Source organism: Halichoerus grypus, chromosome 5, assembly GCF_964656455.1.
Source record: "Halichoerus grypus chromosome 5, mHalGry1.hap1.1, whole genome shotgun sequence".
Classification (NCBI taxonomy): Eukaryota; Metazoa; Chordata; class Mammalia; order Carnivora; family Phocidae; genus Halichoerus; species Halichoerus grypus.
Window position 1 is genome coordinate 119,182,480 of NC_135716.1, and position 22,021 is coordinate 119,204,500.

General features: G+C 40.7%; 1 long non-coding RNA gene across 1 annotated transcript in view; it reads left to right on the forward strand.

The window, feature by feature from the left end:
* Positions 1-21,779, forward strand: part of LOC118534200 (uncharacterized) — a 39,011-nt gene extending 17,232 nt beyond the window's left edge. The window contains exons 3-5 of the long non-coding RNA XR_013447558.1: positions 6,145-6,248; positions 14,284-14,319; positions 21,335-21,779. This is a non-coding gene — a long non-coding RNA (uncharacterized LOC118534200). The remainder of the gene's footprint in view (positions 1-6,144; positions 6,249-14,283; positions 14,320-21,334) is intronic.
* Positions 21,780-22,021: the final 242 nt, after the last annotated feature.

The following is a 22,021-nucleotide window of genomic DNA, read 5'->3' on the forward strand; positions in this document are numbered from 1 at the left end:
CCCTCATGTCAATTATTGAATTAAACCTTTTAATACTCGTCTGCCAGATGGGAAGCGTGTATTTATTTACTCTTTATCTTACAGTGGGGCAAACGGGACCATGATGGTCTGAGATGTCTTTCTTGGGGGATGAACCAGATCTCACATTCATGCTTTGCATCTCTAGTGAAAGGCTATTCCCTAAATGGGACACTCATACATACAAGGTCCATTTTTAAGCCTCTATACATCCTCATTAACAATTCATGATTCCTAGGCATTTGGTGCTTTCTTTGGGCAAAGCTAAATGAACATAGCTGTGTTTTGTTTGTTTCTGAGCTCTGATGTAAAACTAGCGATGTCCCGAGGTGAAATGAATTCCCGGGAATATTACTGCATGAAATCTAATGGTTTTCGTTCTCACTGGTGATTCAGTCGGGTTTGTTAGTGAGGCAGTCATGGAAAGGACAGAGCATCGGAGGCTTCCTCAGCGTGAGTCAGAGAAGCATCCAGGTGTCACACGCATGGTGGACCCCTGTTGGGGCCCATCCCTTTTCCCGTTGTCCTCTCAGAGTTCTTCTTCACAGCTTTGCAGGTCCTGTGCTCTTGCACGTGGTGCCACCAGCTTCTCACTTTGTCCCCTGTGACTTCAGGAAGATCAGTTCCTTTCTCTCAGCCTCTAAGACAGCTTCATTCACCACCAGTCTCCGCATCCTCCCTGCCTTCAGCTAGTCACGGAGCCCAGCAGTAATGAAAATGGGTTTCATTAAACAGGAATCCTACTTATTTTCTCAAACCACTATGCTAATAATCTCCCTTCTCAATATGAAGGCTTAAACACATACCAATATAACTAGTTTTTTTTCCAGCTATTTTTTTTCTAAAGAAGATTATTTCCTGGGGATAAAAATATCTCTATTCAAAATCCAGGACTTTGTTGTTAAAAATGAAGATCTAAAGTATACAGAACTCTTTTTTTTTTTTTGGCTCCAGAAGCGAATGGAGCTTGAAACTCCCACCTTTTAGTCATTCGGTTTAAAAATGACCACAAAAGAGATATGAAGAGCTAAAACATTTCCTCACTAAAGCATGAATTTTGCAGGCCCTTATAAATAAATCAAGATGAATATTAGAATACAGATATAGTTTATAGGCATATGAATATGGATAATAGAAATATAATTTTCCTCCTGGAACAACTGAGACATGTATCAGGACAGACATTGTATCATATTGAAGGAATAGCAAGCCCACGGATACTCTGATGGGCATTGTGTCTTTTTTAAAGAAAGCCACCCACACAAGACAGTGTCATCCCCACTTGACAAGCTGCTGGTACAGATACCATCTTGATTGGGGTGGAAGTTCTTCGGCCCCTACACCCTCTATCTAATGCCTGTGGTTTCTAGTTGAGTATATAACTTCCTATTTATCTGGAGGCCTGTTTTGAAATCGTCCTCCATGATAGTTATCCTGACATTCCGTACTGCAGCCTCAATCTCCCCCTTTTTTTTCCCCCTTCCCCTGTCATGAAGTTAGTGATCATCAGCAAGAAGTCAATTTTGACTCGTTCACTCTCTGGAGCTTTTAGAGCTCTTTGCAAATACCAGGAGCATGACCCTGGAAATTTCTTTTCCCCCAGAAAAGGAAAAAGCTCCACTTGTCAATCAGTCATCCTGAGCATAAATTCTTACAAAGGAACTTGGAGCGGCCCCTGTCTAAATCCATCAGGATGGAGGGGAGGTGGGGGAGAGGGGGTCAAGTTACTAAATAACTGTGATCAGCTTTAAAGTCTAGCTTCAGGGTTATTGCTTACATTGCCATTTGAACATAGCATAGATGCGCAAAAAAATGAAAGAACACCAACTCCTTTGTTACTGGGCAAGTTTGAGGAGCAAGGCATTCTGATTAATGGAAATTCTGGTTAATTGAATGTTAACCTACTTATGGACAGAGCTTACCTAGGGCAGGGGTTTGGCCGAGGATCGCAGAAAGATGAATGTCTCTTTTCGGGTGTGCATAATTTAACAAGTCACCCCATACTGCTTTGTATCTTTCTCAGGACTTGTTTTGTTTTATAGTGAGTTGTCCATATATTTCTCTCACCCAGGAGGTTACAAGCAATTTTGGAGTAGAAGTGTTTTTTTTCCATCTTTGTAAAACCTGTAAAATATTTCACATTGTAGACATTCATTAAATATTGGCTGAGTTATATTGATTTTTTCCTCTCTAATATGCATTTAGATATATTGCTTTACCAATGACAAATGCCCACTATGTACATCAATGCCTTAAGTAGAAAAAAAGGCATGGAAAACATGAAGCTAGTATATACTTTGATGACTTCTATAAAACTTAAAAGCAAAACTTTTCCTTAAAACTTCACATGTTCATAAAATAATGCCTGAAATCCTGATATATACATACACCCTCTCGCACACGCAATCTGTTTGAAATATATTTTACAAGAAATGTAAAAAGATAAAAGCGGATCATAGAACAAAGAAGGTCCAAGCAAATACTGGACACAGGATTTAAAGAGACGAAACGTGATTCAATAACAAATACTTACTCAATACCTCCTAGCTGTACAGTGATGTACTAGATACTCCGAGGATACAAAAATGAGGAAGCCAAATATGGGGCCCCTCCTTTGTTTTACACACTGTTCTAGCTCCACAAGTACATGGTGAATAACAAAAGATATTCCCAGCTCCTTGCCCTCAGAGCTAGAGAGAAGAACCCAACAATTAGCAGTTAACATAGTAAGTGAAGTATCTAGTGGCCAGAAGGCGATACATACAATAGGCAAAGGAGAAACCGATCATAAGTGAGAGGGCTGGGCAGCCAGGTCAACAGGGAGATCAGACTTGGTTTCTTCCAGAAGGTAATATTTGAGTGAGGCCTTAAAAGAGAAGTTAGCCAAGCAGATATTTGGGGAAGAGCATTCCAGGCAAAGGGAATGGGCAGTGCCAACGGTGAGAGCACGCTTGGCAGGTTGAGGGTCAGGAGGCAGGTCAGGGTGTCTGGACAGCAGCGGGTGGTGAAAGCAGGAGAGGTTCGCAGGGTCGGGTGGCGTAGGGTCTCCCAGGCCCTCGCACATGAAAACTGAGTCCAGTGGAGATCCACAGCAGGGCTTTTAGCAGAGAAGCAATGTGATTGTGTTCCGGAACCTGGACTGGATCGCCGACGGAAGAACCAAGCGTCACCCGCAGATCTTGGAGGATGGGAGGTTTATTTAATGCTTGGGGGCTCAGAGGAGAGTGGTCTCCAAAGATCTGAGCCCCGAGCACCAACAAAGGGGGCAATTTATACACTTCTACCTCCACATCCTTGGCACTTTTGATGCCTACGAGAAGCAGGGCAGGTAGAAGAACCCGGAAGAGCCCGGGGGCAAGGACTGGGACTCTCTCGCTGGCTCGGTCGGCCATCCTAGGACACAGATTTTCTTTATCAATCGGATGTACATTTCAGAAGGCTCACGCTAGCGGTCATGCTGAGGACAGGCTATAGAGGTGCTAGAAGCAGGGACACATGGTCAGACGCTGCTGTACGAACCAGGGGCAACATGAATACGTCTGATTCATTGTCTGCTTCTCCCATTCGACTGCAAGCTCTCTTAGCAAAGGCACATCTTGTCCAAGGTATCCCTTCCAACATAGGTTTTCCCACAAAGTGGGTGCTTAATGCATATATTTTGAGTGAATGGATGTAACTTTAGTAGATCACAGAAAATCACTGCAATCCCTGCAAAAGGTTAGGATATAGTGCTCTAGGCATGCAGAGCAGAGTAAACTCATCTGTAACTCAGGAGGTTCCTAGTGGAGGAAACATTTCAATAAGACCGGTGGTGATGGTAGTACTAGTAGTAAGAACAGTAGCAGGTAGCATTTAGTGACAACACATTACATCCCAGGCTGAGTGCTAATGCTTTGCACGCATCAGCAACTGCGAAGACCAGAGAAGGGAATCCCCCGCACAGGACACGTGAAGTTCAGGATTTGAATAGGTGGCTGGCTAATTATTTTGCTTTGTTGAAAACCTTCTGCAGAACACATAATGGGAAATAAAGCTGGAAGGTTAGGTTGAGGCTAGATTGTGGAAGACCTAAAATTCACACATTATGCAGGTGTTTTGGATATTACTCAGGTTTTTGAGGTTTACTTGTTTATTCAGCTGGGGAGTGATAGGCTTAAAGCTGAGCTTGGGGATGATTAAAATAACTCCTAGATTACCTCTGAATCATTTAGTTAGAGAATAAAACTAGATGAGCAGTTGTTGCTAAGGTCGAAATTACAGCTTAACATTTGGAAGCACTGATGTGGAAAACAGAAAAATGACACACCCTGATATTTGTATGAGCCCATGCAGTTTGCGGAGCCCTTGCATATGCATTATCCCCCTTGATTGTCACAGCATCTCTGCTAGGTGGCATTGTTATCACATTTTACAAATTGAGATGAGTTATGCAAAAGTGATCGGTGCACAGCCTGGCTTGTAGTAGGTACTCAAGAAATGTTAGCTGAAGAGGAAAAATAAGGACGTACAGGCTTAGAAAGCCTAAGCACATTGCCCAAGGTCGTAGAGCTGAAAATAAATGACAGAGCCAAAACTTCAAGCCAGTTTGCCTGAGTCTAATTCTCTTTGCTCCCACCCTAACTGCTTCTCTGCCACCCACCAGAGAGCCTCAGGAGTTCTTGGAAAATGACAGGTAGAGGAATCTAGCATAATATACCTAGTTAGCTAACCTAACGCAAATCCCAATACGGAGAATGTTATTTAGTATTTAATATAAAATTTTATTTTTAGGGTTTCAGACATAAGCATATACATTTATATTATATATATGCTTTTGTATGTTATATTTTTATATGTTAGTATATTTGCATGTACATATGCATGTGTATATATATAGGTGTATACATGTATATATATGTGTGTATATATATATAGGTATATATATATATGTAAAATAGTAGTTTCTAGGGTTGTCATAACAAAATACTGTAGACTGGGTAGCTTAAACATTTATTTTCTCACAGTTCTGGAAGCCAGAGGTCCAAGACTAAGGTGTTGGCAGGTTTAATTTCTACCGAGGCCTCTCTCCTTAGCTTGCAGGCAACTGTCTTTTCTCTGGGTCCTCACGTGGTCTTTTCTTTGTGTGTTTGCATTCTTTGTGTCTCTTTGCATGTCCAAATTCTCTTTTCTTATAGGGAAACCAGTTACATTGGATTAGGAACAATCCTAATGATCTCATTTTGACTTAATCACCTCTTTCAGAGGACCTGTCTCCAGATACAGTCACATTCCGAGATACTGGAGGTTAGAACTCCAACACATGAATTAGGAGGGGCTATAATTCAGGCCATGACATATTTATTATTATTGATTTATTTATTATTGATTTATTGTTTGCTCACAAGCCTTTTAGAAGTAGTGATGTCTCTGATCTCGTCTTTCAAATTTCCAAAATGTGGTATTCGTTCATTAAACATTTCCTGCAGAAAATTAAGGCCCTTGGCACAGTGACATGGGCACAGGGTGGTTTATCAGTGGACATGGTGTGGGCTTTGGACCCCTGTAACCTTGGTTTTAATTCCAATTCCATTGCCCTTTTTAAACCTGTGTGGCCCTGGGCTAGTTACTTAACCTTAGTTTCTTCATCCGTAAATTGTGCGTAAGAGGGCCTTCTTAGCCGGTTTGGGTGAAGATTAAAAATAATTTATGTAAACATGTCTAGCACAGGGCCTGCCTAGAGCATAGGAGCTCAGTAAATGTTAGCTCCCTTGTCCATCACCGCCCTGAGGAAGCTCACAGGGCCGTGTTCCCTCAGACAGAGGGAGACATGCACACAGATAATTCCATTGGAACTTGATATGCGCCATGAGGGCTATATATACCAAAAGACTGAGTGTGCTTGAATGTTTTTGGTATTAGCTTAACCAGGATATTTCTGTAGTAAAAGCAATAGGCACCTAGTTCACAATTCTGTTGAACTATCACTAGCTAAGCTAAAAAAAATTTTTTTTTAATAAAAAAAAGTTATGTTATATCCAAACTATCAGGGTAAAGAAAAAATTGAATAATTGTAAGCCCAGTTTATCCCACTGCACTGGGCAGCCTCAAAAACTTCCCTCAGTGATCCTCACCTCTTGGTGTTTTCAGCCTGGTGTAATTCCTGCCTCCTTCGAATGTGGGCAGAACGCAGTGATCCCCTCCTAATGAACATAACACGGCGAAAGTGGTGGCATGGGGCCTCTGCGCTGGAGGTACAAAAAGATTGTGGCTTTTGTCTTGACTAAACCCTGGGGTGTCTCTCCTCTTCACTCTCATCTCCCTCTCTCTGTTCTCTGTCTCTTTCTGTCATGGCCAGTTACCAGGTTGGCAGGACACCCAGGCAGCCTGTGGAGACGCCCGCACCAGTGAGCTGATGTGGAAGCCAGTCTCCTACATTCTGCCGGCAGCCGCAAGAGCAGCATCGGAAGCAGCTTCTCCACTGCCAGTTGAATCTTGACATGACTGAGGCCCTAGCCAAGGGCCTGACTGCACCTTGAGCCAGAGGCACTCAGTTACGCCACACCTAGATTCCCAACACATAAGAACTCTGAGATCATAAACGGTGGCTGATTTAAGGTGCTAGGTTTGGGGCCACACAGCAATAGATAAGTACTACTCCCAACTTGGAACACTGTGTGTTTTTCTAAGCAGAGAGATATTTGCACTTCATCCAACTTGAATAGTTTAACGATATAATGGAAACCTACATTTTATTTCTTTACTAGGCCCTTTGCACTCAGCATCATATATATATATATATATATATATATATATATATATATATATATATGCCATTAAAAAAAGATGAGGAAATCTAATCAAAGGAAAACTTTATATTAATTTTTCTTTTTACTTAGTAGGGTCATTGGGTGAAATATTATTAGACCTAATAGAAGAAAAAATAAGCAAAGATACTTTATTTTTACTCACTAGCAAAAGAGTCAGGCATGGGGGCACCTGGGTGGTGCAGTGGGTTAGCAGTCTGACTCTTGGTTTCGGCTCAGCTCATGATCTCAGGGTTGTGAGATCCCAGGTTGCGCTCAGCGCAGAGTCTGCTTGAGATTCTCTCTCTCCCTCTGACCCTCTCCCCTTCACTCTTTCTCTCTCAAATAAAGAAATAAATCTAAAAAAAAAGGCAGGTATGGCATGGAATTGCTAAAGAAACATTTTGAGTACCACATAAATAAATCACAATGCACTTTAGCATCAGGGCTCACAAATGGGATCTGTGCACGGAACTCTGCTTAGATTAGAAAGGTGTTGGAAGAAAGCATAGCAATGGGATCTCAAGGAACGAAGGAACTGTATAACTGAAAGCCAACATATTTAATATTTACTAGACAAAAATGCAAATAGTTCATCATCCACCTTCTTAAAAGATAGGTGCAAAATACATAATAGCATCGACAAGTTCTATCTATAGGGCACTTTCATGTCTGTTCTTCATATCTTTCCTATTTGTTCTATGCTGTCTCATAGTTCGGTTATGAAATAGGTCAGATTAAATGTTTTTTGCCCCATTTTACAGATGAAAAATAGAGATATGATTCCATCACCTTGGGGATGTAGATTGACTAAACCATCTTTCATTTCAACAATTTGAAAATTTTAGTTTATATGTCATAAGACAGGTATCTATCTATCATCTATCTATCTATATCTATCTATAATCATCTATTCATCTATCCATCCATCCATCTATCCACCCACTCACCCATCTCTCTTCTGTACTTTTCTAAAAGTCAGCTATCTGACAATTGCAACCTTCTGAAAGATAGTTATAAGCCTGGAGATAGGCCCAATGTTCTCGGCATTGGCTAAAATATCTGCCAAAGACACATGCACTAAACCCTAGGCTCTGAAATGGTAATACTTAATTTAAGAGTTTTTCAGACTTTCTATGCAGAACCCATGGGCACTTATTTTAAAACACAATGCTAACGAGTTTGGTTTTGCTCATTTGTTTGTTTCTAAGACCAGAGCAAACTGAGTGAGGAGACCGAGAAATGGGAGTGAGAAAGCCTGGCACTTGGACAGAATTATGTGACAGCAAGGAGGGATAAAGAAGAAATTAAAAAGCAACCATAAAATCAGAAAAAGCAGTTTGGGACATTTTTAAAGTTATGATAAAAATTGTGACTCTTTTCAAAGTGCTCTGCAATAATAAATGCTCATCATTATCAAACCTTCAAATCATTAAAATGTCAAATGTTTAAGGAGACAAACTCATTGTAGCTGGCATATTTTGAGCATTTACTTTGTAGCAAAAACCATGCTAGGTGCTTTACATACATTATCTCTAATCCTCTCAACCCTCAAGGTTTTGGAAATAGAAAAATGAGACTTCCAGCATTTAAGCCATTTCCTTAAGGTTATTCAGACAAGTGCTAGTAAGTGTGGCAGGATTCAAACTTAGATTTCTCTGATTGAAAACCCTCCACGATTCTACACAACCTGAAAGATGCCGATCAAAAACTGTTTAAGATTTTTTTAAGAAGTATCTTAATGCCTAAGGGTATAGTTGGCTAATCTGGAAACTGAGTCAATCTTGTTCTATCCATAATTCCCCCAAAGTATCACAAAAGTGAAATGTTGATTTTTGTGTAATTTTTGGTGGGGAGAGGAGTAGAGTATTTTTTAAAAAATCAGACTTGTAAAGCAGCAGAACAGGCTGCTTTGTGAGGTAGCGGGTTTCCCATCTCTGAGAATATTGTAGCCGTCACTAACATTTTCCAGGGATGCTGAAGTTGTTATTTCTATACAGAGAAGGAAATAGATAGCTAAAGACCTGCCTCATTCCTAAGAATCCATGTCTCAAAAATCCTATTTCATCCTAATATGCAGTATTTCTAACAACTCATAAATGGGGAAGAAAGATTTGCTACTAGATGAATTATCATTCTTTAGAGCACAAAAATAGTGAGTTCAACCCTCTTGGCAGTTGCATTTAGCTAACCAATTTTTTGTGTCTTTAATTCTTTGGTGTCAAATGGATCACTGCATGTTCAATGCTTAATTACCGAATCTTCATCATCCCCAAATACTTCTGTGCTTAATATTTATTAAAACCCTTTTTTCAGCGAGACAAACCTCATCTACCATCTGAAATCTAATTTTCTTGACATTTTTTAGATAGTCGTTATGAACTAATAATATACAGTGCTGTTTTAAATTATCATTCCTTATGTTATACTATGAAATTAATTTTTCCCTTTTGATTTTTAATACATTTCTCTTGTTCTACTCAAAGAATGGTAGGGTGCCCTCTTAGTGATAATTTTGACCAGTCATTTTAAATTGCTATTCAAAACAGACTGACTGAGTAGTGTTTCACATGAGCATTTTTATTAAATTTCCCATGATGTTACTTAGGATTAAAAAAATAACTACTGTGGCAAAAAAAAAAAAAAAGAAAAAGAAAAAGAAAATAAAGCCAAAGGACTATATAATCAAACATTTTATAGCTTACTCAGAACAGATGAAATAAACCTAAATCAGCTTATGTAAGTAAAGATAAATATTTGTAAGATGAGTTTCATTGATTAATACATTTGGCCATTCATTTCAGGCTTGGCTTATCTATTAGGCTCAGTAGGCAGAGCGTGTGGGATCCACAATATTCTCAGGAGCACACAAACATGTTTTCGTTTAAAGTCAGAAGGAAAAAAAATGAACTTTTGGGTAAAAGGAAATGTTTTAATAGATAATATTAATATATTCATCTTTATACCAATGTGATTATAAAATAGAATTAAAAAAAAAAAACTTTAAAAGTGGAAAAAGTGGCCCAAGAAAGCAAAAGTGCGCAGGGCCCATGCAAGATATGATGTGGTCCAGATTCACTCATTCCAACAGGATTTACTGAGCTCCCTGTTACTTGTCAGGGACCCCATTAGAGCTGATATATGTGTGGGGTGGGGAGGAAGTGGGGTGAAATGGTAGCTTGGATAAAAGGAAGAGGACCCAACTTTTGTCCTCAAGGGACACGTGAATTCCTAACGAGTGAAAAAAGTATGTGAATCTCTCTCTCTCTCCCTCTCCTTCTGCCCACCCCCACCTCAAGTGGGTGCTCTCACTCTCAAAAAAAAAAAAAAAGTTATGTGAATGGATCATCACAATACAATGTGGTAAGTGGGTTTATAGACAGATAAAGTGCAAGGGAAGTACTGAGAAGGCAGTAGCCAGCTCTGCCTGGTGGCCATGGTGGAGGGCAGAGTTCATACAGCACATGGTAGTTACACTGAGCCTTAAGAAGTGAGATGGATTAATAAGGGGGAGACTGAAGGGGCTATGTTCCTGGCAAATGGATGGCATGTGCAAAGGCCTTGGAGCATGATAGGCCTTGGTATTTTCTAGAAATTACAGATAGTACATTATACCTGCACAGAGTATACGCAGGTACCCAGGGGGTGTAGAAAAGGTAGGCAGGGCCTGCGAGAGGGTGAGAATAGAAACGGGGAAAGAGCAAGAGCAAGGCCAGCCTCCGCCACCTGATCTACTGGAAGGAGGGAGTTCTGGAGCATTAATCACTCCACAAGAGTTGTCCAGCAAGAGGCCGGACAAGCCTTTCCCACCTCCTTGCTCAAAGTAAGTCATTGTGGGCTGCCCCAGGGCCAGGGGTGGGGGGTGGGTGTGGGGGTGGGATGCTGAGACCAAGAGGCGTTATGTGAGTGTAGTTTCCTTGGAGAGGGGGCTCTTGTCGGCAAGGACAATTCTCGAATTTGGGAGGTGGGGCGTTGTGAATCACTGTACACAGTAATCCACTCCATAAAGGGAATCTGGGCAGAGCACCAATACCACCTAGCACCATTCTCACCTGAGGGACAAAAATTGCCAACAAATAAAATCAACCTAAGAAAACAAAACAAAGAGTCCACATGATAGAGCCAAAGAACCGATCTTCTCAATCTGAGGTCTGGCCTCTTCTGGTTAGATCATAAATTTTCTCAAGTTATTCCCACACAGCTTTACCTGCCCTGATGTCCATATTGACCTTTGGTCTCATAAAAACAGATTTAATGTACAAACAAATTATTCAATTCTTCTAATGGAGTGGCTTGCTATCTCAGAGGAATGCAATCACCGCTGGAAAGAAATGCCATAGATCATCAGAAATGAGATCATTTCCAAGGTTTTGAAGAATAGATACTGCAGTTTTTTTTATCCTGCCTCCAAATAGCTACAGTGACTAAGGAAAGTGCCAAACCCTCAAATTAATCCTTTCCACATCCCCCAGAAAAAAACACCAAATAATTTGCCCTACAGAGAACAACAACAAAAAGCATAAAAACAAAAAAAAAAGCAAACAAAAACAAAACAATAATAAAAACCCAACTAAGGCCCATATAAATGGAGATTTTTCTTAAAGATCTCATCTGGCATAAAAATGTCTGTTGGGTGCGGAGGCACAGCTCTGAAGTCAAAACACAATCTGCCCAGCAGTGTGGGGTCTGGCTGTGTGTGGCCATTCCTAAAGATACCCTCCCTTGGAACCTGGAAAGTAATTTTGCTAGTGCTAATCTTAGTTTGAACCTGGCAATTCGGATTCCATCAGGTCTCTGCTATTGCAAATGGCCTCCGCGTACTCATTCCCATCATTCTCAAAAAAGGAAGTCCACGTTTTACTCAAGCCCTGGGCACCTCCGTTTACTCTGGTAAATCTGCATTGCCTCCAATGGAGTGTGTGGCTCTGCATCTGACTTTGGGATTTTAGTAACCAATGGGGCTTTTTGCTTCCAAAAGCTTAGCCTAGTGACGCCAAGCAGCTAGGAAACCGCCTGGACCCATGACGCAGTTTCTTTCTCTATGGTCACCTTTACCTGTTGCTCCTGGGTTGATTCATTAGCTTTTTTTTATTTTGTATACCTTTCACACTGTGAGATTTAGAATAATGCAGCATCCTGTTGGAAAGATAGAGGGAGAAGTTCTCACAGATTTACTTGAGCACCCTGAAGCTTAGCTGGGATCCCGGCCCCTCTGTTATTTCCTTTATCAGCCCCCACTCAGACCAGATGCCAGGCAATCCTTGTGGTTTTGCACACAAGGTTATGAAGATAAATTTGGAGAAAATAATTACTACTAATAATTTCTAAGAAAACTAGGGTCAAATCTGCCATAATGTCTACTTTTCTCTGGCATTTATACCAGCTACACAAACTCTTAATGCATTTGGCATAGAAAGGAAAACCAATTCACAAATGAACATTCAAAAATGTTTCTCTGAAAAACCATTTTATCAAGCAACCTCCGTAATTACAATTCTTTAACCCTCAGATTGTGTTAGAACTCATGAGAAATTAAATAAGCAGTCAAAATGTATACCAGACCCTCAAAACTTTCCTAGCTTTTACTTGGCTTTGCACAATTTTTAAATTAAAAAAAAAGAATAATTTAAAGTGGGTGAATTTTTCTATGACCTATTACCAATAATAAATTGATAACAAATAACAAATCTATTTTTAACAATAATAAACCATAAATATTACCAATCATATTACCAAAATAAATGAGCTTGGGAAAGCAAACTATTTTGGTAGGAAGTTAATACTGATCTTGTATATGGTATATTTGAAGTGACGTGGGGCATCCAAGTGGGGACTCCATTCGGAACTATGAGGAGCTGATGAGAAATAAGACGTGATGAAAAATCTGGGAGTCATTACCATCTTCTGTACCTGTGGATCTCTCATAAACACCACGGATTTACTCCTTCCCATTCACCTGTATTTAAGAGAAAGATTGTGTTAGGGATCTAGAGGTTGCACAAGAGGTACCCAGTGAAGACAAGCCTGTCTGGACCATTGAATGACAGCCCCCATCAGTACATCATTGAGGGCCAGGGGACCACAGCCGAGTGACTCCTGCAAGCTCCACTCTATATGCTAATGCTTTTAATGGGTTTGTCCTGATGAGAATTCAGAAGTTAGAAATAGGCCAATTTTCATTCCCACTCAACTGATAAGGGGTGGTCAGTGAGATACTTTAAGCCCCAGGAGATTATGGGTTTTGGCTTCGCTGCCCACGTGTCTAAAGGAGGCCACAATTTCTGATAATTTCTTCTCCTGGAGAAAGGGAATAGGGAAACTGTTAGTCTGGACCTAATTCTGAACCACAAGGGGGAATTGGTTGATGAAGTGGAAGTGATTGAAACTGAGGGGGACAGTGTCCATGGCGTGTCTTCCTGAAGCAACAACCACGAGTGAAGGAGGGCTGGCCTTGGTGGATGTGTTCCCTCGACCTCAGGAGACTGGCATCTTTAAAGGAGAAGAGGACACATAGGCCTCGTTCCACAGCCAAATTTTGAAAGGGAAGGAATTTTAAAAGAGCTGGAAAACATTCAAGAATAGGTTGCTAACTATGCAGTTTCTATCTATTTCTTCCCTCAGCTTCACTGAGGTATAATTGACCAATAAAACCATAAGCTATGTAAAGTGGACAGTGGGATGATTTGATGCATGTATACATTGTAAAAGGGTTTCCCCCATCAGGTTACTTAACACATCTGTCACCATCACATATTTACCCTTTTCCCCTCTCTTTTTTTGATGACAACATTTAAGTTCTATTCTCTTAGAAAATTTCAATTACATAACATGATATTTTCAACTATAGTCACCATGTTAGACCCTCAGACCTTATTCATCTCTCTGAAAGTTTATACCAGCTTCTCCCTGTTTCCCCCACCACCAGACCTTGGCAACCACTTTTCTACTCTGCTTCTATGAGTTCAACTTTTGTTGTTTTAGATTCCACATATAAGTGATACCATGCGGTATTTGTTTTTTCTCTGCCTGGCTTATTTCACTTAGCAAAATGCGCTCCAGATTCATCCATGTTGTCATAAATGACAGGTAATAAAAAAAAAAGAAATGACAGGTAATATTTCATTATGTATGTATACACACACACACACACACACGTATATACATATAACTATATGTGTATATCTCACATTCTCTTTATCCGTTCATCTGTCGACTGCTACTTGGGTTCTTTCCATACCTTGGCCATTGTGGATAAAAACTATGCAATTTCAAATGATCTTAGAGTATTTAAAAAAAAAGGAAGACTTTATTAATCAGAGAACAGAAAATTTCTGAGAAGCCCAAATTTTCGTGTACCAGCTTTTAATAAAAGAGGCATAGTTTATCCAAATAAATGAAACTTTGGTTCTCAGGATACTAAGGTTTGTTTAGTTAGACTGAGCCTTCTGAATTATTTATTCTACTCTTGTTATTTCATTTGCAGAAGACTGAGCCCAACGCTGCCCCACGAGTGGTTCAGGTCAGTTTCTCATTGACACACCATGACTGCAACCCGATTTTTGTGATTCTTAGTCCAGGCCTCTCTCTATCACATGTGGGTTTCCAAACTATGTGAGAATTCTAAGGGATCCAAAAGCTTTGCTGGAGTGAAAGGGCCCCTGGGTGAAAGGGTACTCCTATTGGCTCCCACTCCCTGCCTCTCCAAGTCCTGCTTTCAACAAAAGAGTTTACTCTCCTTTCTGTTTCATAAATATCTAACAAGGTATGATTTAATTTTTAAAGGCAGTTCTTCTAAAATCTTTGAAAACCTGTACAACCCCCAGGTCATTTCATTGGTTATGATTCCAAAAATGAAATATGGAACCGGATCCTGTTGTTCGAACAATGATTAGGATGGAGCCTCAAATAAATGTATGTTTAAAAAATTGAGTACAAATATTATTCTACAAAAGCTAGGACATATAAGCAAAGAGGAGAGAGGGAGCCAGATCTATAAGAAACCTCCAGAAGCTTGGAGCTAGGAATTGATTGGAGTTTCTAAAAATGGCAGTGAAATGCATTTCTTAAAATTATATTTGGAAGATGATGATCAAGGACCACAGCTTTGCTAAATTTTGTTTTGTTTTGTTTTGACTCGATTCTGATAACTGGAGTTAATCTCCCTAGAATCTCTACCACATGTCTAGGCATCTAATTATAATCACAAATTAAAAATATTTTAAAAATATTTAACCACAATGTACCCTAAATATAATGAATTATAATCTGGCAGCCATTTAGCAAAACCCTTTTGAAAAATAAGATTCAGCTTTCCATAACCATGGTCAAGCATTTGGCTAGAAAACGTACGAAGCTCGGCACGTTTCCTCAGTGCTTCAGGTTCTCTCCTTCGCCTTCCTCTACCTTCCCTGGTTTATCTTGTATGCGGGGCTAATGGACTTCATGATGGCCCTTCAGATTTGGGACTGCTGCGGCCTGTTCATGGTGAGCCGCCGCCTGTTTGAGTTTCCTTTTGTTCCTGCTGCAGAGAATTCTTCCAGGGCACTTCGTGACCAGCCAGCTTGTTTTCTGCTGATTCTGCTTTGCGCAGAGGTTGGATCACGTCAAGTCCTTGTGTTACCTGGCTGCCTCCACACTTCTTGCTCAGCACCTCCTGAACCTGCTCATGTTTATTTAGAAAATAATTTAGGTTCCACCAAAGAGAAAAGATTGTCATCTGCGACATTGGCCAGAGGAATCTTCACGGAAAAGAGGGCTGGATTCCTGCCTCAGAAAGAAAAGGTGCATGGGCCCTCCAGGGTATCTGTGGCTGGGCATCCGAGCCAGTGTGTTCCATGTCATTTTTTCCAAGATTGTCATTCTGCCCTTTGCTCTCAAGTGGTTCCTAATGTACTCGGAGGCTTGCCTTGCGGCATCCGTGGATGCACGGTGCGCTTTTCCTGCTTTTGTGTATTTCGCTCCCCTGGCTCTGACTCTGCCCATGACCTCATTAATTTGACTCCCAGCTTTCTCCTCTGAAATGTTTAAATTCATGCAGCGCATGACCCTAACCTGATCTAATATCTGCAGCCTCATCACCCTATGCTCTGGCCACACTGAATTAACAACTGATCACTAAACCTACTAGACCTTGAAGTAATTGTGCATCCTTGAGTGCTTTTTCCTTCCCTCGAATACCCTGCTCCCTGCTCTGCCGGGCAGACTCTTAGACTGCTGCCAAGACCCTGTTCAAATGTCTCTCCCTTTGTGAAGCCTTTCTGAGTCCCTTGGGCAGCACCCTTTCCCATTTTGACCTGTCACAACGTTGGACACCTTTCTTCCGTTTGTTTATTCAGTCACTGACTCAACAGGTTTTATCAATCACCTGCTGTGTGCCGACAACTCTAAGGCACTGGGAACGGAGTGGCGAATAAGGCAGATATGTTCTCCAAGAGCAATGACGACCGGAGGCACGGATGATTTTAAAAGTATCAACAATTAAGTGAGTGTGAAGAAGTATATCGCATATGGGAACATCTCTCAGAAGGGCAATGTGATTTGGGGCTTTGAGAAGGCCTCCTTTAAGAACGAATGTTCAAGCGGAGAGTTGAACCCCCCGTGTAGGAAGAACAGCGTGTGCACCTAGGTACCGTCACACGTAGTACCTGCCGGTCACGCCATTAACACTTGTGCAACAGATGAAGGATGGAGTCTGCTATATATGCACAGTGGCAGTTTGGGGACTTTCTTCGAGTTGAATTTCTACCAACTCATTTTTAACAGTTTAAGGGCTCCATAATATTGAGATAAGCTGTATGTATGTTTATGTGTATATATGCATATTCAGAAAGAATTTAATTAATCTACAAACACGGATGCCACATGACCTTGAAAACTGTTTGCCACATGTTAGGCTAGCTGAAAGAACCTACAACCCATGGAGACTGGGTTTGTAGCAGACACTGCTAAATCCAGATCCTCATTCCACCCTGAAGGACAGACTCTCCCAGGTTCTGGGAGATCTGCTCGTGGAAGGCCTCAGGGGCCAGCCCTGTCTGTGCAGTGTCCTTGGCTGCAGAGAGCAGTCTCACTCAGGGTCACCCCTCTGCCTTAGCATCCTACAATTGGTCTATGGTGGGAAGCAGGGGTATAAAGGCCCAGCCCCCTCATCCCAACTAAGTTTAACTCTGAAGGGACCATCTGAGGGCCAGAGCTCCTCATTTAGTTGGTTGACTGCCTCGTTTCCCCTTCTGCTCAATCTGGCTTCCTTCTCTTCTGTCATAGGTGATGATATTCCAACAGCATTCCCTAATAAACTTCTTGGACACTAGTCTTTATCTCAAAGGCAGCTTCCCAGAGAAACTGGCAGCAGGCTCAGGGGGCCCAATAAATAGCATCTTTCTTGCCTGCATGAATTCTGAGCATATCCAAAAATAAGACAAAAGAATAAAAGAGATTGGAAACCGAGATATCATTGTTATTTTATTTTATTTTTTTTAAAGATTTTATTTATTTATTTGACAAAGAGAGCGAGAGAGCACAAGCAGGGAGAACAGTAGAGGGAGAGGGAGAAGCAGGCTCCCCGCCAAACAGGGAGCCCGACGCGGGGCTCGATCCTAGGACCCTGAGATCATGACCTGAGCCGAAGGCAGACGCTTAACGACTGAGCCACCCAGGCGCCCCGGGATATCATTGTTATTACTGATAAAACTGATGTTGAAAAATGTGACGTATAACCATGGGCTGTACTGCCTCATCCTGAATAAGAGATTTAGGCCCATTTACTTCCCTAACTGCACAAGGCAGGGTGAGATGGATCCCACAGAGACAGAGCCTGCTCCTGTAAATGCACAGCGAGGAGGCGCATTGAGAGGAAAGGAAGGGGCAGGACGACGCATGCTCAAATCCTACCCCTTGCTTGCCCTTGGAGAGGAGTGAGGTGTGCAGAAAGAGCCAGAATGGTTACCCTAGTGGCATCCCCTTCCCGTGAGAGGAACCCCAGGAGGGCAGCAGCTCCCCAGCCCTCTCCGCCTATAGCAAACCAGGGAGCCAAGCTCCTGGTTTCAGCAGCAGGAGAGGCCAGAGTTCTCGGGTGCCTGGGAGACCCTCACTATAGGGCAGCAGATGTGCTTTTGACATTTGCCTTCGTTGTTGTTCAAAAGAAATGGGGGAATTATCTGTTGCACTCTTAGGAATGGAAAGCACAAAGCCCAAGAGAATTTTCAATGCCAAGTCCAAGGCTCCAGGATGAATTCCTTTGCAGCTTGTTCTGAGCTGGACTGCTCCTGTGTCCATTTTGATAGGAACTATTTTCAGCAGAGAACTGACATACATGAACACATGTTCACACAAGTAAAAAAAAAAAGTGCTTATTTTATGTAGATATCAATATACAGTGGAAATGTGTATGGAAAAAGAGAAAGAAATAAGAAAGACTAGATTCTATTTTTTCTCCTAGATTTAGATTTAAAATAAAATAATAAATTTTATTTTTTTATACTTTATTATAAAAATAATAATATTAAGGGAAATTTTAGGAGAAAACAATTGTGTTTTACTAAAATTTTATCACTGCAACATGTTTTGCATTTTCATCATGTTTTGTCCATAAATATTAGTATTTTTGCATACACACAATTTGGAACATTTTCCGTTTTGCTACTTGGTCTTTTTAATGATCACTTTCAATGCTACATTAGTATTCCATCTCGTTAATTTACTATAATTTATTTAACTATTCCCTTCCTGCTGGATATTTAAAGTGTTTCGAAATTTTGCAATGATAAATATCTCTGCTTTTAAAATTAGCAGACACAAATATAATGCAATAAGTAATTTTAAAATCTACTCCCTTCCATTATTTTACAAATGCACAAGCCATAAATACATCTGAAATCTTAGAATAATGAAGTTTTGAACTCTACTTTGAAAGAGGGGAGAAGCACCTGCTTCTCCTTACACTTAGAACTCTCTAGACCATGCTTGTTGGGAATGCGGGCTCCTTTGTGGCGGCGACCGTATTGTGACACTTTATATCTGGAAGGCTTGGTGGAGTGTCACCTGCATAGTAGGCATTCAGGAAATGTTGCTGCATAACATAATTTAATAATAATAGTAATAATAATAATAACGAAAAAGAATATTGGGAGAGGGGAGCAATGACAGACAAATCTAGATGGCCCTGGAGGCAAATTTTCTTCCTTGTTAGGTAGCTTAACAGAGAGCTGCCTCGGCTTGATCAGAGAAAAGGCATTTGGTTGTTGTGGTCCTGCCAGGCAAAGCTGTTCCCGGGGACCTCAGAATAAAGACCTTGACCTTCGGTCCATACACTTCTTAGCAATGTTTCTGAGCCTGGAGATCCTTCCCTACCTTTCTTAGAGATCTTACTTAGAGAAGCTTTGTGTTCTTTAGCTCTTCCTAGGCTAACCTGTAAATATGTGCCATGGTGTGGGGCAAAGCTTGTTCTGTCTTGCTCTTCTCCTGGGAACAGCTGTTCTCCTGGGAGCAAGTCCAGCCTGCTGGCTGAGGCAGGCCCTGCTTCACTGAAACCTTGTTGTCTTCATACAAACATATTTATGGACTAGACATGGATTCAGGGGACAGTGTGCACTCTGCTGCTTATCTGCTTCTAAGTGTTTTACAAATAAACCCTTTATTATCTGTGCACTGTGTGACATTGGAGACCCCCTTGCATAACAGGGAGAGAGAAATAAAGGCATAGAAGAGAAATAGTTAAGCATTAGCATTAGAGATAGGTTCAGATAAAAATCAGATCCAGAGACAAAAAAGAAAAACCAACAAACCAACAAAATCACAGAAAGGAGAAAGATAATCATACAAAGATACTAAAATTAGTGAGAGTTAAAGTTTCACCAAAGGTGAAAGCAAGACTTGGGGTGTGGTATTTGTGCAAAGGTGGACAATCGGACCAATAAAATGGAATAAAGAATGCGGAAACATACCCACACAACATACAGCTCTACAACCAAGTGGCCGTTGCTGTTTGGTAGAGGAAGGATGGACCTATTAGTAAAGGGCGCAATGAGATATCAGTATGGAAAAATAATCTATGTGAGATGGATAGACCTAAATGTGAAAGATGAAGCAATAAAATTTCTAGAAGTTTCTAGAAGAAAACGCAGGAGAATCTCACGACCTCAGAATAGGCTCTCATTTCTTAAAGAGGATGCAAACTCACTAACCATAAAATGAAAGATTGATACGTGGAACTTCAATAAAATGTAAGACTTCTTTTAATCAAAAACACATTAAGAAAGTGAAAATGCAAGCCACAAAGAGAAGAAATTGACAATACATACACTCAGCTAGAACTTGTATCCATGATACATTATAAATTACTACAAATTCAATTTAAAAACAGGGACAGACAACCCAATGAAGGGTTGGGCAAAAAAATTAAATAGGCACTTCACAAATGAGACTATCGGAAAGGTCAACAGGGCTATTAAACCTTGTGCAATATCATCTGGAAAATGCAAATCAAAACTACATTGAGATACCACTACTTGCCATGATCGGTACAGTTAAACAGACTGATGATACCAAGTGTTGACAAGGATGTGGTGCAACTGGAACATTCATTTTCTAATGGGAATGTAAATTAGTACAACCACTTAGGAAAATTGCTTGGCAATATATTTTGAGATGAAAGCTACATCTATTTCATGACTCAACAATTCCAGTCTTCATTAAATGCCCAAAGACTCTACTGGGCTATATGGGACATGTACTATCATGCACTATGCTGTTCATAGCAGCTCTGTCATGCTCATATCATCCTCCTCCTCCTCATCAAAACAAAAACCAACCCCAAAGTCTGTCAACAATTGAATGGATAAACTGTAGTATATTCATACAACATAATACTACATAGCAATCAAAATATGCACAATTGCTACCTGCAACACCGTGAATAAGTAACGCGGATACAACATTGAGTGAAAGAAGCCAGATACAAAAGAATACGTACCGTATATCATTTACCTGAAGTTCTAGAACAGGCAAGACTAACTTGCAGTGACAGAAATCAGAATGGTGATTATCCTTGGGCGTGGAATATTGACTGTGAAAGGGCATGAGGGAGACTTTGGTGATGCGCGAAATGTTCCAGATGTTCATCTTATGTAATGTATAAGTAAACATTTATTGCCCTGTTACTTAAGATTTTTGTATTTACTGTATATGTGTTATACCTCAACAATATCAAAAGTTGTAGGTTTTTCTTAATCTCATGTTATAAATGTTCACTAATGAGGAACACCAAAGATGAAAATTGCCTGCCTTGTTCTGATCGCCATCTAGAGATATCACTGCAGTCTAGAGCAGCTACCTGGGTGCTCAGGTGAAGTAGCAGGTGATTCAGGGAAGTTAACTTGTGGCTTAGTCAAAAACTTGACTGTGCCTCTAACGAAATACTAATCCAGACCAGATCACTCTCATTGGCTAGCGTCCCAACAAATCCAGAGGGTGGGGTGTTACTGGGTATATAGTTTTAGTTAACGTCTGACTCTTACCTCCTCTCCCTCTGTCATTAGGACCGTGCCGTCTGCTCACCTTTGCCAGATTACTGCTACCTCCAGCTCCAGCTGCAAGTTCACAAATTCAACCGATTGCTCCACTGATAGACTCCTCAGTGAATTTCGCATACCATCTTTCTTCCAGCCCCCGCGTGCAGTACTAGTGTTGTATTCTATTCTCTTAACATTGTTTAACCATCTGTTAACCCAGCCTTCTGCCCAAGGGGATTTGTGGGGCAGAATGATTTGAAGTTTCTGCCGAAGTGCTTTACAGTTGGGGATAGTCCATTAATTGTTGATTTTGTTTGTATTCAGCATTCTGCTTCTATCTGTGGTTTTAATTGATGTGAACATGCCCAGAGGCTTGTGCTGGACCCAGCTGTATAAATCAAATAAATAAGTAAATAAATAAATAAACAAACAAACAAACAAATAAAAAAATGAAGTAAATCTCCTCTGGAATAAATAGATACCACAGCTTTCTCAATCTTTTTTTTTTTTTTTTTTTTTTCCAACAGTGCTTGTAAATGTGCCCTGGGGCTTATATGTGAGAAATGTATCCAAAGTTTAAAGACATAAATAATAAGCATCCACAGCTAAAGATGCAATCACATCACCTTCTACACACATTCCTCATAGCATGGACGCTATGGGGAGATTTGGAACATTTCCTTTCACCTCGTTTCGTTCGCCCCTTTATTTCAG